Here is a 16,847-nt window from a genome sequence, read left to right as displayed (position 1 = left end):
ACCTGGGGATCACTTCTGTGGGGCCGCTCGACAGGGGCACAGGAAATTAACTTTCTTAGGTGGTGTAAGCCATGGAATCTTGTTGGCTAGGCTTACTTAGGCCCTTGGGCCGATAGCCTAGTACCTACCTATGAATCTATGAACCTATTATAATGCGTTCCATGACCATGCAGATCAGGCTAGTTAGGCTGATGGGCCTCTAATTGCCTGGGTCAGTGGCTGCTCCTCCTTTGTGTAGAGGGATGACAGAAGACAGTGCTCTGGCTTTGGTTGAATGGGGTGCCTAATGAGAGAGAGTTCATGCCTGAGATCATGTAGGATGCAGCCAGGCATGTTGTCGGGTCCCATGGAGACTCTATTTTTTGCCTTTGACAGGACATTGAAGACCTGCTCCCTGGTGATGAGGGGAGGGGAACAGGTGCTGAGGATCTCCTGGTTTACCAAGCTTACCCCAAATTTACCAAAATATTGCTGACATGCATCAATACCTCAAGAAATGTTATGGTTACAATATACATTTGTTATAATCAACCATTTACAGACTACCCATGTCCATTTGAGACACATGTGTCACACCAGTGGCAAATTTGCAATTTCCCATCCATTGGTCCAAGTTATATCTGACTACGGTTAGGGATGAGCTTTGCTTCACATGGAAGCCTTTTCCAGGGAAAGGATAAACTTTAAAACACATACCTGTCCTTCCAACATGCACTGTTTATGTCACATGTCACAGATGAGATTCAGGACCTTAGATTACTTATTTCTGATGCCATTTGTTTTGTAGATATGCAACACATCTATCAGTGGGGAGATCAGAGGATATATTGTGGGATTGCTATAGATCATTGGACAGCAGTCTGTAGGAGACCAGGTACAAGGACAGGGCTTTGACACAGTACACATAGGACGTGTGCCACCCCCCCCACCATATTCTTTATGTGAGGAACCTCTGTGGTTTTTCAAGCTGCTGTAATTGCCTTACATGTTGAAAGGTACATTTTACTCTGTTATTGGTCTGATGAGAGCTAAGTACAACAGAACAATGACCACTTTGCATTTGGATGTATTGCCCTTACTTATAAGTTGTGCAACATAGAATGATTGTCTCACCAAAGTAGACATGTGGTGATCAAATGTCAGCTTACTGCCTACACGCACTCCCAGATCCCTGATCACTTGGTTTACTTTAAGAGATGTATTATCAATGGGTTCATTTCCAGGAGTGGCCGTTTTTCCAAGGGGTACTATTAAGCATTTTTTTCACATTGAGATTTAGTCCATGATTCTTACACCAGTTATTTGTCTGTGTGCTTTTGAAATGACCAAGCCTAGTTTGTTCTTGTTTGCAGACTCAGTCAGCCAGAGGGCCCTGACATTTTCCTTGACTTCAGAGAAGTAGATGCCAAAAAGGAGAGTCCTTAGCACTGATCCATGTGCGACTCTGCTGCTGACTAGCACTTCTGAGGAGGGGGATTCACCTATCCTAACTTCTTCTGTCCTATCAGTGAGCCAGCTGGCTATTCATTGGGTGGCATGTCAGTTTATGACTAATTTGGTAAGTTTATCTATAATGCTTGAGGGAGTTATTGTGTCAAATGCCTTGACCAGAATGATGTAGGCAGTGTGCAATGTGTTTACTTTGTCCATAGCTCTAGTGACCTTTCAATGAAGTCCACCAGGATAAGTAGGCATGACCTGTCTTTGACAAAACTGAACTGGGTAGACTTCTGTGTCTAGGTTTTTTATGCCATTGTTTATCAGATCCATGATAATTCATGAGACTAGTTAGTTGTATGAGTCTGTGGTTTGCCCCATCCATGGTAGCAGCTAGGTGAGTGAGACAATCATTAGTCATATTGAAGGAGGATATTGATTGGTGAAATTCTAAATCCTTTTAGCATAAGAAGCCTGACTGGTCAGGGAAATGGTTTGTGATGATAAGTTAGACAGGTCGCTGGGCAAGTCAATCACTAGACTTCCTGAAGAAAAGTTTTGATTGGTGGATACAGGTATATGTTCAGTCAGGACTGGCATTAAAAGTTTGACTTGCTATATGGGAAGGTACTTGAATGCTGAATTGTGGTAGAATAAGAGAAATTCTGGAATTTGGTGCCTATTCATAATGTTTTACAGAAATTTTGAGATAGTCCTTTTTAATTAATTTAAATTACCATGTGCAGGAACTGTAAATAATAAGGGCACTGTGAGATTACTTTTATGAAGCTGTTTAGGAAACATAGACTATTTGTGAAGTTATGAAAATACATTGAACATAATTTAAAAGCATAATTTTAAAATGATCAGATATAAAATGTAAACTTTTAACCTGAATAATATTAAACCTAATGAAATAATGAAAGTACAAAACATTGCTTTTGCCAGATAGGCTTCATCATATCTAGCATGGTGGGAAATTACAAAAAGACACACATGCAAAGAATGTAAAATATGTTGAAAATATCAGAATTATAAATCATACTAAGTCCTTTCCAAATTAGTAGAAGTCCTTGTGGTCCAGTTTTTTGACCATAAGTACACTTCATATGGAGCAGGCCATGTTAAGTATCGGTGGATTGTAGTCTCTGAGAGGGATAATCCATTTGAGTTCTCTTTTTACCATGTTTAGTTTCACTGTTACCTTCAAGGTGGTTATTTTGAAAGTGGTCATCTGCACGGAAGGTGAATTTTGTAGGGCCATTACAGCTGAAGGCATGTCAGGTGACTGGTACCTTCAAGGTGGTTATTTTGAAAGTGGTCATCTGCACGGAAGGTGAATTTTGTAGGGCCATTACAGCTGAAGGCATGTCAGGTGACTGGTCTTGCCATGTCTCTGATTCTGATGTCAAATGAGTGTCTTGTAATGTGCTTCTTAAGGGCATTGATGCTTTTCTCCACACAAAAAAATGGCAACATTTTGCTTTTAGTGTAGCAGACAACATATTTAGTGTTACAGTCACTTCTGGTTTTACTGAAATATTTTCCTTTGGTGTTGGGGCAGTAAAAGTAGCTGTTCCAACTTATGAAACAAAACTTTCATGGGGCACCACATGGAAGTGTGCCTTGTGTTATAGTGGGTATCTCCTGTAATGGTACTTCAAGTCAGTCCTTTATGTTTCTGCTTTGTCTGTACCTGAGCATAGGTTCTGAATCCAGGATGTCACAAATAGATTTGTTATGTCTGAGTATGCTTCAGTTTGTTTTAATAATGTCTTTTAGTTCATCGGAGTCCCTTGAGTATGATAGTAACATGCTGTTCTATTTTCTATTAGTTGTCTGTGCTAGCCCTGTGGTAGTCTCTGGGTGATGGTAGTAACATGCTGGTGTTGCTCTGCTTTAGTAGTATGATGGGTTAGAAATTACTACAAGTCTTTCTTGGCAACCACATTCAACAAAGTCTCTTTGTAACTTCTCCATGTTCTTAAGGCAAAGCTGTATTTCAGCCAAAGTACAGGCCATTCACATCATTTGTGATTTGATCCTGTTTTGTCTGGTTGCATGTGGGAGCATACTAGTGGCCGGGAGCAGTAGATGTACCCAAGCTGGTCTTCTGTATAGGTCTTTGAAGAGTTCAAAATGGTTAGGTTTCCTTGAAAATGCTGAGTTCCAGAAATTCTACTTGGTCCAGACAGTGGTGAATGCCAAAGTGAAGAATGCTGGCAGACTCTTCAATGTATTTGAATAGCTCTTTAATATTATCTAGGGAATTGTTCCACATGAAGAAAATGTCTATAAAGCATAATTAGCAAACAGCCCATCTTCCTGTACAAATGGGAGTTGTAGAGTGTATGATTTCCCACATCACCAGTATGGTGTTTTCTAGGTTATATGCCATTGTGGTTGCACCAGTAGCAATTCCTCTGATTTTCCTGTATGTCTTTTCATTAAATAAAAAGTAGTTGTTAGCAAGAATATCCAGAAGTTCACCTATTAGGTGGTGATCATACTGAGGATGTTTGAGGATGTTCTTAGTGCTTCTTTTACAGCACTCATACAGTAATTATGAGGTAGGACTCTAAATAAATCCTCTATGTCAATAGTAACCAGCATGGCCTCCATGTTGCATTTAACATTCTTAATATTCTTTTAGAAGTCTAGAAAATCCAGTATGTAGGAAGATGATGAGCTTACTAGTGTCTTAATTCAGTCTTCAAGATAGATAGTAGTTTTCTGGTTGAGCCACCCTAGTTACAACCGGTCTGTAGGGGGGTCCACTGATTTTCTGCAGGTTTTGCTATCATAACAAAAATTATGCATGATAGAATGGCCCTCTTTGCAGAATTTAGAAAGGTCCTCTTGCAGGAAGTCATTCTGGTGGAGTGAGATGAGATGATCTTTTATAATGCCATAGGTCATTGTGATAGTATTGCAGTCTACCTTTTGGTAAAAACTGTTGTCATCCAGTATGTTCATAATCTTTAAATTGTACGTGCTTGCATCTATTTTAAAAATGCCCTCTCCTTTGTCTGCTTTCATTATTTTGTGATCTCTGTCTTTAATGAGTTTCTTTAGTGTCATTATTTCTGCTTTCACAACATTGTGGTATTTCTTTTTAGTAGGTGAAACCGGGTTCTTCAGAAGTTCACTTCATGATTTTCTCCAAATGTCCAAATCAAAAATAAGAAAACATTTTAATGAAATTATTTTGCTACCTATCCCTGTTCCCCCTCCCCAGAGTTTTGGGTCCCAGGTGGTAACTCAAATCACCCCTATAATAATCCACCACTGGGCCTAGGACCAAGCCTTGAGGAGCTCAGTGTTGATATATTTTCATATAACATACTGATGTCCTTACATTCACTGCTGCAGTACTCTTACCAGATGGGTATTCCCTGCGGTGAAAGGCAGAACATCCGGCCAGTCTACCAAAGACTACTTGTTGCTTTTAAAAGTTACGCTGAATGTCACCCAAATGCTCCTTGTGTAGTGTAAGGGTGATGTTCCGGCCTATCATAATCAGAGCCCTCTTTGTCCTCAGTCTGAGCATATCTTTTTACCATCAGTCTCTTACCTCATACATTTTCTGCCAGTTGCAAGCATTTTCGTTCTCCAGTGACTACGTACGGCTGTTTGCTGACTTCTATTGCAGTTGCAGATAAGTGCCTCATTGGTATTTTGGTTTTTCTTACATTTGTTTGTGCTCCTTGGGGTTAATATCATTCAAGAATGGTAGATGCCAGTGTAGGAGACAGATTCCCCATAAAGACTGCCATGATGTGTCTTTTTTGTCTAGGAGCATCTCATGACCATACGTTTTGTTCTATTTGTCAGGCATTCATTCCAAAAACCTTTCGCAGTAGACTGTCTTCCCTTTCCTTGTATCTTGAGAACTAGCGTCTTAAGCTTCTTGCTAAAGATACAATGGAAGGCATCTCACACCCTGAAGGTCAGCTGTTAGGGAAGAAGAAGGTGAAAAAGGTACGACCGGAAACTTCCGTTGTCCAGTCTCTGCCAGGTGTTTCTCCCAAGGTTGCTAGAAACATGGAGGCTTGCCCAGCTTTGTTGTCAGATTTCTGTGCAGCAACTTTGTCAAAGGCCATTGAGGGTCCAGCTGGCAGCACATCCAAAGAAGCTTTGCAGGTGTTCATCTTGGATGTTCAGGGGGAACCACAGTTGAGCTTTTCCGAGGGGCCTAGGGGAGTTCCTCAGTTTTTAGCTTGGGAAGAATTTCCTACTATGGTTCTCAGCTGCTGTCCTGGGCCTTTTCAGTTTTTTGGAGGGGGTGTTCCCTTAAAAAAGAAACAAAAAATTCAACATGTTTCTTCTGCTCCTAAGGATCCTCAAAGTGAGTGGCAGGCCTTCAGTTAGGGACTATTTACTGCTTAATGTCTTTAAAGCCTCCTCAAGGGGTTTCAGTTCCTGTTCCTCCATGGTCCTCTACTCCCCCTTAAAAGGCCTAGAGAACAGGACTCTTCTGAGGATGAGTCAGATTCAGATAATGAATCCCTGACTTATTCTACTCACATTCCTTCTCCTTTATACTATGGGTCAGAGGAGGAGGAATCTATTACTCCAGACTTTCCTTTTGAGGAAATTTCCTTTGGGGACGCATTCTCTAGGATGATGGAGTTTTTTTATTGGAATTGTGCTCAGGTCTCTGATATCCATAAGAGGTACTATGAGTTGCTGCAGCTGAAATCCCCTAAGCCTGTGGCTATTCCTACTGTTTTGGCTGTTTTGTTGGATACTTTTTCCAATGCCTCTCATGCGCCTGATTCTCTGGCCCCTCCTTCCAAGAAGTCTGACAGGTTTTATAGGGTGCCTGAGGATTGTTCTTTCCTATATAAATGTCCTGCTGCTGACCTCTCTGTCATGTCTGTAGTCTCTGATAAGCCATTCCAATTGCTTCCTTCACCCAAGTTATCACCTTCTAAGAAGGATAGCAGAACTATGGAAAGGTTGGGTAAGAAGGTTTACAATTCTGCTACCCTAGCTTTTAGGACTATTAATTATCAGACCTATATGTCTAGGTATGTGTTGGCTCTTATTTCTCAGGCCTATTAATTTATTTCTGATTTTCCAGACTCTGAGGGTAGAACTTCTGTCCTTTCCTTCCTAGGGACTTCATCTCAAGTCATTCATCATTCTATTAAATATAGTTATGATGCAGCAGATGCCTCTTCTAGGATTGCTATTTTTGGTTCAGTGATGAGGAGGTATTCTTGGCTTAGGCTTCAACCTGTACCTGATGATATTAAAGCTAAATTGATGGATGCTCCTCTGGATTCTAAACTTTTGTTTGGGGAAGATGCTGCCGGTTTGTTTAAGTCCTTTCAGGACAATGGTAAGGCCTTACAGAAGCTTAAATGTGTTTCTCTTGTGCCTAAATTTCAGAGAAACTACCCCACTAAGCCTGCCTTTGTTCATAGGCAATCCTGCCCTTCTACTAATGGTAGGAAGACTGACAAATGGGCACTAAGGTTACTCAGTTTTCAGGGAATCTGAAGCTTTCCTTTCTGGACAACCCGGGTACTGTATGACTATCCTTCTCTTTCCAGCCACATTCCTCTTTCTCTTTCTATTTGGCTTCAGATCACTCAGGATTCTTAGGTTATGTTGATTAATTGTCAGGGGTACTGCGTGGTGTGGAAATCCCATCCTCCTTTTGTGGGCATTCCTCAGCCTCCTTGGGAATAACTTCCCTTTTTCCCAGAGGTTCTTCAAAATCTCTTGACTCAGGGTACTATTCAAGAGGTGCCTGTGTCCCAAAGGAGGAAAGGGTCCTACTCCAGACTGTTTCTAGTGCCCAGAAAAGAGGCCACTTGGAAACATATTCTTGACCTCTCTCATGTAAACACTTTTCTAAAAGTGCTTTCCTTTCAGATGTTGTCCCTTCAGAATTTGCTGCTCCCTTAGGCCTATATGGCATCTCTGGATCTCAAGGATGCTTACCTCCATATTCCAATCCATCTTCTTTTCAGGAAGGTTTTGCATTTCTCTGTTGCTTCCTGGCATTTTCAGTTCTTTGTTTTTCCTTTTGTCATGGGTGTTCACCAAATGCCTTGCTCCTGTGATTGCTTTTTGCAGGCTTTGAGGGATCAAAATATTTCCTTCCTTAGATGACCTGTTGATTCAAGCATCCTTGCCAGAGACCCTTTTGCAAAATTAACATTTTGCCATTTTCCTTCTTTAGAGCCTGGGGTTCACTATACGTTTCAAAAATTCTTCTTTGACTCCTTCTCAGGATTGACACCTTCTCAGGATCATGTTTTTCTGGATTGCAGGATTCAGACAGTGCCAGTGCTTGCATCCCTGTCCCCTCCAAAAAGCCTTAAATCTAAATTCTTTCTTTCAAACTCTTCTTCCTCTGACTTCCATTACTGCCAAGGAGTTTCTGAGAGTTCTAGGTTTCAAGGTATCCACAATTCCGATGCTCCCTTTGGCCAAACTTTACATAAAAAAGTATCAGGGGTTTCTGAAGTCAGTGTGGCTCCAACATGCACATCCTCTAGACTCTGTAGTTCCTCATCTTCCTTGTCTCAGACAGGAACTTCATGGGTGGATTCAGCAGTTGCTCTGAATCCAGGGATCCCTTTTCATCCCTCGCTTCCCCCTCAGGAATTGTTCACAGATGCTTCAGACATGGGATGGGGTGACATTTGGCTCTCTGAAAGTACAGGGGATATGGTCACTTCATCAGCAGAAGGAGCACACCAATGTCAAAGAGATGAGAGCTCTTCTGCTGGCTCTTCAGGTCTTTCATCCTCTTTTCTCTCCAGGGCCTTTCAAGGTGTTAACAGACAATACCACAGTGATGTGGTATTTCAACAAATAAGGAATAATGAGCTCTTGTCATCTTTGCCAGGTGGCACTTCTGGTATGGGATCTTACTGTCAAGTATCAAGTGACTCTTCAGGCAGTCAGAACATTGTGCCAGACACTGATCAGATCCTTAACCCAATGCCACAAATGGATGCTTCACAGGAATGTCTTTCTGGACATTATCCACAAATGGAGTACTCCTCAAGTGGATCTTTTTGCCTCCCCTCTGGACAGACAACTTCCTCTGTTTTGAGTCAGGGTCCTGGGTCCTCTGGTATGGAAGGTGAATGCCCTCTCATTTTCTTGGAATGGAATGTTTCTTTACGCATTCCTTCCCCTTTCTTTCATTCCAAAAGTCCTATTCAAGATTCAACAGGATGCTCCCAAACTCTTGCTGGTGACTCCCTTTTGGCCTCAATAGCACTGGTTCTCTCTGCTTCAGCATCTAGCCAGGGGCAATCATTACAAGTCACGTCACAGGGTGGATCTAATCACACAAGACTAGGGATCTCTCATCCATCCCCGCCTGTCCAAGTTTCAGCTGACACTGTGGGTGATAGGATTTTGATTCATCACAGACAAATTTTTTTCTGAAGATGTGCTGCAAGTCCTGCAGGAGGCCAGGAAACCTACTACTAGGAAATCTTACTTATCCAAATGGAAGAGGTTTTCTATTTGGTGTCTCCCTCATAACCAGGACCCACTTGCTGTGGATGGTCCTTTGTTTCTCTCTTATTTGTGTGAGTTGCTCAGTGCTGCTTTGGCATATTCATTAAGGCCCACTTATCACCTATCTCTGCTTGTCTACCTTTTTCTCCTCCTTTATCTTCTAGATTTGAGTTTAAACAATTTCTTAAAAGTGTCCTTAATATTTGACCTCCCAAGAAGCCCACTCCTCCTCACCAAGATCTTAATTTTATTTTGGAGAAGTTGACTCAGGCTCCTTTTGAGCCTGTTGCTTCAGTTTCCTTGTTCCTGGAAGACTCTTATTTTGCTAGCTCTTACTTCTGCTAGATGGGTGTCTTGAGTTGTAGGCCCTTATGGCTTGTCCTCCTTTTTTGGTCTTTCATGAGGACAGGGTGTCCTTGCGCACTAACCCTTCTTTATGCCTAAGGTGGTTAATGACCTATTACTTTATCAGTCTATTAATCTGCCTACTTTTTTCCCCCTGTCTGCGATCTGACAGTGAGAGAGTGTTGCATGCTTTGGATGTGCATGAATAACTCAGGGTTTATTTTGATAAGTCTAAAGCTATTAGAGAATCTGATCAGTTATTTATTTCTTTTCATCCTAGACCTTTGGGACTTGCTATATCCAAGCAAACTATTTCTTCCTTGATTTCTAAGGCTATTTCCTTTTGTTACACGTTTCATGGCTAAAGCCTTCCTTCTTCAGTTAAGGCTCATTCTACTAGGTCTGTGGCTTCTTTAGGTGCTTTATTCAAGGGCTTAGATACTAATTCTATTCTTGAAGCTGCTACCTGGACCTCTGTGCATACCTTTACCAAGCACTACTAGTAGGATGGTATCTCTAGAGCTAGGGCTGGTTTTGCTAGTGCCATTGTTCATGTGTTTTTAGGGAGGCTCTTCAGCACCTTCCCCCCTCCCAAGCTTTCTCTTGAGCTTTGGCACTCTCCCATCTGTTAAGAATGCTGCAGCAGTGAATGTAAGGACATAGTGCAGTTGTGTAAAATCTTACTATAATGGTAGAGGTCCTTGCCTTCACTGCTGTAGTATTCGCTCCATCCCTCCATCCCCCTAGTTTTTTTGCCTTCCTGGATGTGCAGGTCACCTCTTGGGTTTCTTGGACTGTGTTCCTACTGGTGCATACATTTCTGATTATAGTAGGCCTGAACATCACCTTTATGCCTTACACTACACAAGAAGCATTTGGGTGATGTTTGGTCTACTTTTTAAAAGCAAGAAGTAGTCTTTGGTAGACTGGCCTGATGTGTGGGCTCCCACAGCAGGGAATCCCCATCTGTTATGAATACTGCAGCAGTGAAGGCAAGAACATCTACCTTTATGGTAAGATTTTACACAAGTGTACTTTTTCTGTCTCTTGACCAGTTGTCTATACATTTATCTGAATGCTGATTGACTCCTGTGTTAACTCATTCATACATGTAGCACAATCTGGATCTGCATATATTTTGAAATGGTGTCTATAGTGTCACAAGAGTAAGTATGCCTATCATGCCTGCAGTGCTACTGAGAACCCCCCCCCCGATTTTCTGAAATGGTTGTGGAATGCCATGCTTGTTTACCTCTAATATTTGATATCTTCAAAGTACTGTTGCTATTGACTTTTTAAAAGAAAAAAAAAGAAACGTACCTCATGGATCATCAGCTGTGATTCACAATGAAAATGTCAGTTGTTGTGTCTTTCAGCTTTTCCTGGTTAGGGGTCGCCACAGCGGAACTCAGGTCCGCTAATGATTGGCAGTAGATTTTTACGTGCCGAGTTGCCAACCCTGACGCATAACCTTCAACAAAGGTACGCCCATTCACGCATGTCTCCACACAGAAGACGCTTTCGCTGAGAATCCAACAGGACAACGTCTTACTGTGAGGTGACAACACTACCGCAGCACCACCACCGCAGATTATGAAAATGTTAGTACTTGAGTAAAATGGGCATGCTCTGTGTGTGCTTTTTGCGAGCTCAAAATGATGAAAAATTATTTTTTTCTTACTTCTTCAGTACTTAAAATGCTGCTTGCTTCCATAAATAAGAGTTTCAGAAGGCAAACCATAATATATAGTCATTTAGAACATAACTAGGCATTGCTTCTTTTGGTCTAAGAGAAAGGAAAGTTTATAATAAAATATTGTGTGACATTTTGGGGCAAGCATCTTTTATAAAACCATGTTATGCATCATCTGCATATGGTCCATATTTGTTGTCCCTTATAAGCATCTGAAGCACACATCTTTCAAAACATTGACCAGTAATAGATGTTAGGTTAACAACTTGACATACAGCAAAATCATTCTTATTTCTATCTTTCCCTGTGAAACATATGTTGTCTTGTACACATCAGGTACCATAGATTTCTTTATAAAGTCATGGAACATATGCTCCAATAACATGACAACATCAAAGGAGACAATTTTAATTAATTGACCTGAGATGCCATTTGGTCTTACTAAGCAAATATTTTTAACCTTGTTTAAAGCATATCAGACATCATCATCATCTGTAATTAACAGGCATTTATCTATTATATTAGTAAGTAGTAGTATTAATAAACAGTTTATTATTGCTGCATAAATTAGCAAAGCATGTATTTAGAACTTCCACTATTTCAGTTACAGATGACAATATGTTTTTCCATTTATATTTAGAAGTTCAAACATAGAAGTGATTTCTTTCGTAGAATTAACATTTTGTAAAAGAGTTTATTCCTTGTTATCTGTACAGTATATTAATGATGGTTCATAGAGGGCAGGATTCACGATGGCTTGCACGGAGTCTAAGAGTCGTGTAAGACTCCATGCAGCTATCGCGATCCAGGAACAACCCGAAATCCCGTGTAAGAGACAGCTAAAATGACTCTTACACGGGCAGGGAGTGGATATGCTAATCACCCCACTTGCAGCCGAAAGGCATGCAAATGAGGTAGATTAGCAATCCACGAAGCTGAAACCAGCCCGTGTAAGAGTCGTGTTATTTGCAGAAATGTACTCAGTTGACAACTGAGTACGTTACTGCAAATAACACAACGGAGCCATGACAGCTCCAAATAAAGTGTGCAAATGTTGCAGTCAGTATGCCAATGGCCAAATATGTGGCCATTGGCATGGTAACCCGATGCAAACATGAAATAAAATATTTTTTTTTTTTGGAGATCGACGATGTTTAAACGCAGCGTAGCCCCGCGCAAACAGGCTGCGCTATATAAAACAGAAAAATAAAGGTTTAAACCCACAAATGTGGGTTTTATGTAATGCATGGATTTGCAATGCAGGGACTAGCAGACCAAAAACAACATGGCCACCGTCTAGTGGTTGCTAAGGGGGGAAGCTGAGTGTAAGACATGTAACTAAGCATTAGTAGGCAATCCTATGTAAATGAGTGGTAGGATAGTGAATCACACTGTCACATAGCAAATGAGCACATTCCGTGTAGTGTAAGAGTTAGATAAGGGGGAGTAACAGAGTAGGAGATAGGTGACATTACAGGGGGGAATGTCAGGAAGAAATTAAGCTCATTGAAGCAAAGTGGTATGTGAAAGATGTCAATCACACAGCATAAAAAGAGGAGTGTCAACAGATAAGCATGGGAAAGTCAAGAAATGTTAAAGTCATTATACATGATGCATTACCCAATGAATTTTTTATATATATTTATATACATATATATTTTTTTATTTATTCATTATAATTTGGTTATTAATTTATAATGTAATATATTAATTCTTCCAGATATATTTGATGAATTTAAATAATTGGATTGTGAAGTATAACAATTATTTTTACTTGTGTGTATATTAGTTGGTTCATCAGGAATGCATGGTTGTATGTACCATTCGTTTCGTCAGCTTTACATACTGATACTTAATTCATATATTTCTTTAAGGTTGCCATAGAGTAAGCTAGCTTAAATGCACTTTTATCGGATTGGTTATTCAACTGTTAGTAATCACTTATAAATGTTTTCTGATGAATTTCTCTTGTTTGTCTGAAGAAGGCGGAGTATTAACTTCGCTGAAAGCGCTAACTTGTATTAAATTTGTTTTGTCATTTTAAAGTTGCCGGCTCTTATAGCGTCATTTCGCTTGCCTTTTTTGTGGTTTTGTTTCGTGGATTATCTGGTTTGCGTTAAGGTGTACACTGTGGCCAACACCAAAGTTTCTTGCTGTACCTGCATGCGCGCGTGTGCACGCTGGGAGCCGCAAGTAAGAAAGATTGCGTGCGTGTAAGGCAGAGTAAGCATGTAGGAGCCGGTTTAAAGATCTGTAGACCTATTTGCGCTGGTGTGCGCACATTTTAATCCGAATAAGCAGATTCTGGTCCATGTAAGCATATGTGCGTGCGTGGTAGCCACTGTGAGCGTGTTTTTGCTGGTATGCGCGCTGCTCCCCCCTGAGGAAACAGAGAGGAAAAGGAAGCAGAAGAAATAGTAGGAAACTAGCAGGGAATACTTGTAGAGGTAGCAGGTGAAAACAATTAGAAGCAGGCAATTACACAGGCAGAATACAAGCCCAGCCCAGCATTTAAAACACTGCAAACAGCATTGCAGTATGTTTATCTCAAGAGACACTGCAAGACAGGAGAAAGCTAGTAGAAGTGAAAACTGAAAAAACTGCACTCAGACCAAACAGGCTAGGGGCTGCCATAGCTGTCATAAGGAGACATAGGAGACTTGCTGATGGTGGTGACAATGGAAATGCTGCCAGACAACCCACAGTGAGGAGACGGAGAAGAGTGTACAGGCCCAGTGTCACCTACCAGGGGTTACATGAGCTGGAGATAGTGGAGCGCTATAGAGTGGACAGAGACCTCCTGCAGCAAATTGTTGAGCTGTGCAAGCCACGCCTCACACACAGAACCAACAGAGGGGAACCCATCCCAGTGGAAACCAAGGTATGTGTTGGCCTAAGAATACTAGCAACAGGTACCTTCCAGAGACCAACTGGTGATATGATGGGGATATCACAGGCATCAGCCTCCAGGATACTGCACCAGTTCCTGGATGCCATGTCAGCACATGTCAGTGATCGTGTATATTTCCCCAATGCCTGTGAGGTATTGGCCAGCAATATGCGTCTCTTCCAGCAAATAGTGGAATACCCTGAGGTAGTGGGTGCAATAGACTGCATGCACATACGCATCAAAGCACCAGCCGGTGAGCGAGGTAGGGCCTACATTAACCGCAAGGGCTTCCCCTCCATCAACTGCCAGGTCGTGTGTGATGCCCAGGGCATAATAATGAATGTGGGTGCTGGCTGCCCTGGGAGCTACCATGATTCCCATATCTGGCATTTGACGCAGCTGTACCAGACATTTGCCAATGGGGACATCCCATATGGTCACCTAGTGGGGGACGCAGGTTATGCACTGGAGCCGTGGCTGATGACACCCATCAGAAACGCACACACACCTGAACAGGAATGCCATAATGAGGCACACACACAAACACGTAATGTAATAGAGCATGTGTTTGGGCTGCTCAAGTCACGGTTCCGGTGCCTGGACACATCTGGTGGAGCCTTGCAGTACTCACCAAATACATGTACCCAAATTGTCATGGTATGTGCTATGCTACATAATATGACCCTGCGAAAACAGCTGCAGCAGGACCAGCATAGGGCCGGGACAAACAGCCCCTCACCATTGCCAAGGCCATCACAGGCAGAGCGTGACTTGGTGGAGGAACAACCTGAGCCTGCCCCAGTAGGCAGAAGGAGGTGTGCCCAGTATGCCCTGGCCTTGGGAAAGAGGCAACGCATAGCACATACACTGGCTCGGTAGGAAACCTGGGAATGATACCCCTCTCTGACTCACTCATATAGTAACAGGGATGCCTAACATGACACAACCTCCTCTCAAAATTGTACAGGGAGTGTAGTATGTGCATCCAACAGAGGCAGCCCTGCAGCACCACCTGAGGCATGACTGCCATGTGTTAAGCAATGTAACACCATCTAGTATATGCAAACATGAAGACCCAACCTAACATCTCACCCTCACCAAGCATGATGCCACACTATGAAGACAACAAGATCAAGTACAATAATTGGCTGAGGTATTGCTGTTAGCAAGGGGGAACACATGGCTGACAGCCTGAGCTGACATGCTGAGCAAGACATGATGTCCCACCTGCTAGGGATGGCACTCACCCAGCACACCTGGCTGTGTAGATACTGGCAAAGGCTGTTGTCACCCCCACTGTGCCTGGAATAGGTAAGTCTGGAAACACAAACCCACCACCATAGGTAGCACAAGGGATAGTAACCTGGACGTAATGCTACCCAACGCCAGAAGTCTAACCTGCAAGGTGCATGCAGACCAAACCCACCACAGCATGGAGAATGGTAATATGTGTTCTGTAACAGAAACCTGGGCAAGGCCCAGAAAAGCACCCTAATACTACCAGGTTGTGCCTCATACCATGCTCTGCAGCTCCAAACATGGAACACACGACAATAGGAGTGTGGCTACCAGTAATTATCAAGAATAACCACACCCCCATGTTGGTATCACAGCATGAAGCAGCATGGACTATCCACGGGCAAGTAACACTGTCTCAAACTGTGTACCTGTTTGAAGCCTGCTACAGACCACACACACAAACCCAGGTACCCCAGCCATCCTTCCTGAAGACGCTTCAGAGTATGAATGTCTCAACAAATACCAAACAAGGCACACACAAAGTATGACATAGGTGGCAATCCATTATGTATGGAAGAAGTAATCATGGACCTAAGGACACAAGTATGCTGTAACCTGTCATGTGACACTCACATTGCCAAGGTGGCCAGGAAGACCTGCTATATTGCCCACCTTAATATGAAAGGATGCACATGTGGAGCTACAGAGGTCACTGTGCCCCCATACTCTTCCCTTATCAGGCCCATACGTGACAACAATGCCCCAGTTCAGATGTACCTTACCTTACACATGCAGCAGTCAGAAAGACCCCAAATATACCCCACCAACAGGATAAAGGGTCCAAACATTGGACATCTGCAGCCTGGCTGAAGAAACCACAGCCCAATTCAGAAGCATACTGCACAGTCAGAGGTGATGTATGCCTGATGTACAAGGCCATGTCCAATCCAGAATGAATGGACATGCTCCACTGCAGAAACCCCAAATCCAGCAGACACACCACAGTGAGATATCTGAACCTCTACACATAGATTAATAGGATGTGCTGGAGGGACAGATCCATAACCCAGAGGCTCCTGACACTCTGGAACAGAATCCCAGTCCATGATAGGCTGAGCTCCACACACAAACTCAACAAGAGAAATCCAGTGAAGTGCATGGGAGATAGTAGGTGTACACTGGGGGCCATCCCTGTGTCACATCTAGGAAAGTAAACCCTATGTGGGCATAATATGCACATTGCAAGGGGTGTTGAGACCCACACACAGTCAGTCCGTGCTCAAACAAGGCCAGGGCAGATAGCCTAGTATGAACCTATGAACCTATGATGATACAAATTGTGCAGGACACAAAGGATTATCACACAGCTGTCCTACCTGATGGTAGGAACCATGGTGATAATCCACAGATATGCTCTGCAGCACTCTTATATCACAAACAATACAACAAACCTACACACATTGCCAACAGCCTACCGAACAGATTCCTTCCAACCTCCCCACCAGCACCTAACTGCCAAATATCTATCCCAGGAGAGTGCTGGCCCCCTGACATTGCAGATACTGAGGTAACAGCCAACATCCACAAAGCACAGCACACAGCATCAATGGTACCAGATGGTGTCCTGGGTTGTGTCCAACAAGTACTGTAAGAAGAATGGAACAGCAAATAGCATTACTGTGCACTATCAGTCCTACCACAGGATATGTACCCAAAGAGCAGTGTACAGCAACAGTGGTCCCACATCAC

The sequence above is a fragment of the Protopterus annectens genome, chromosome 12.part0 (genome assembly GCF_019279795.1).
Source record: "Protopterus annectens isolate FY-2018-M chromosome 12.part0, PAN1.0, whole genome shotgun sequence".
NCBI classification, from domain to species: domain Eukaryota; kingdom Metazoa; phylum Chordata; order Ceratodontiformes; family Protopteridae; genus Protopterus; species Protopterus annectens.
The sequence above is the reverse complement of the archived record's forward strand: the minus strand, read 5'-3'. Positions refer to the sequence as shown.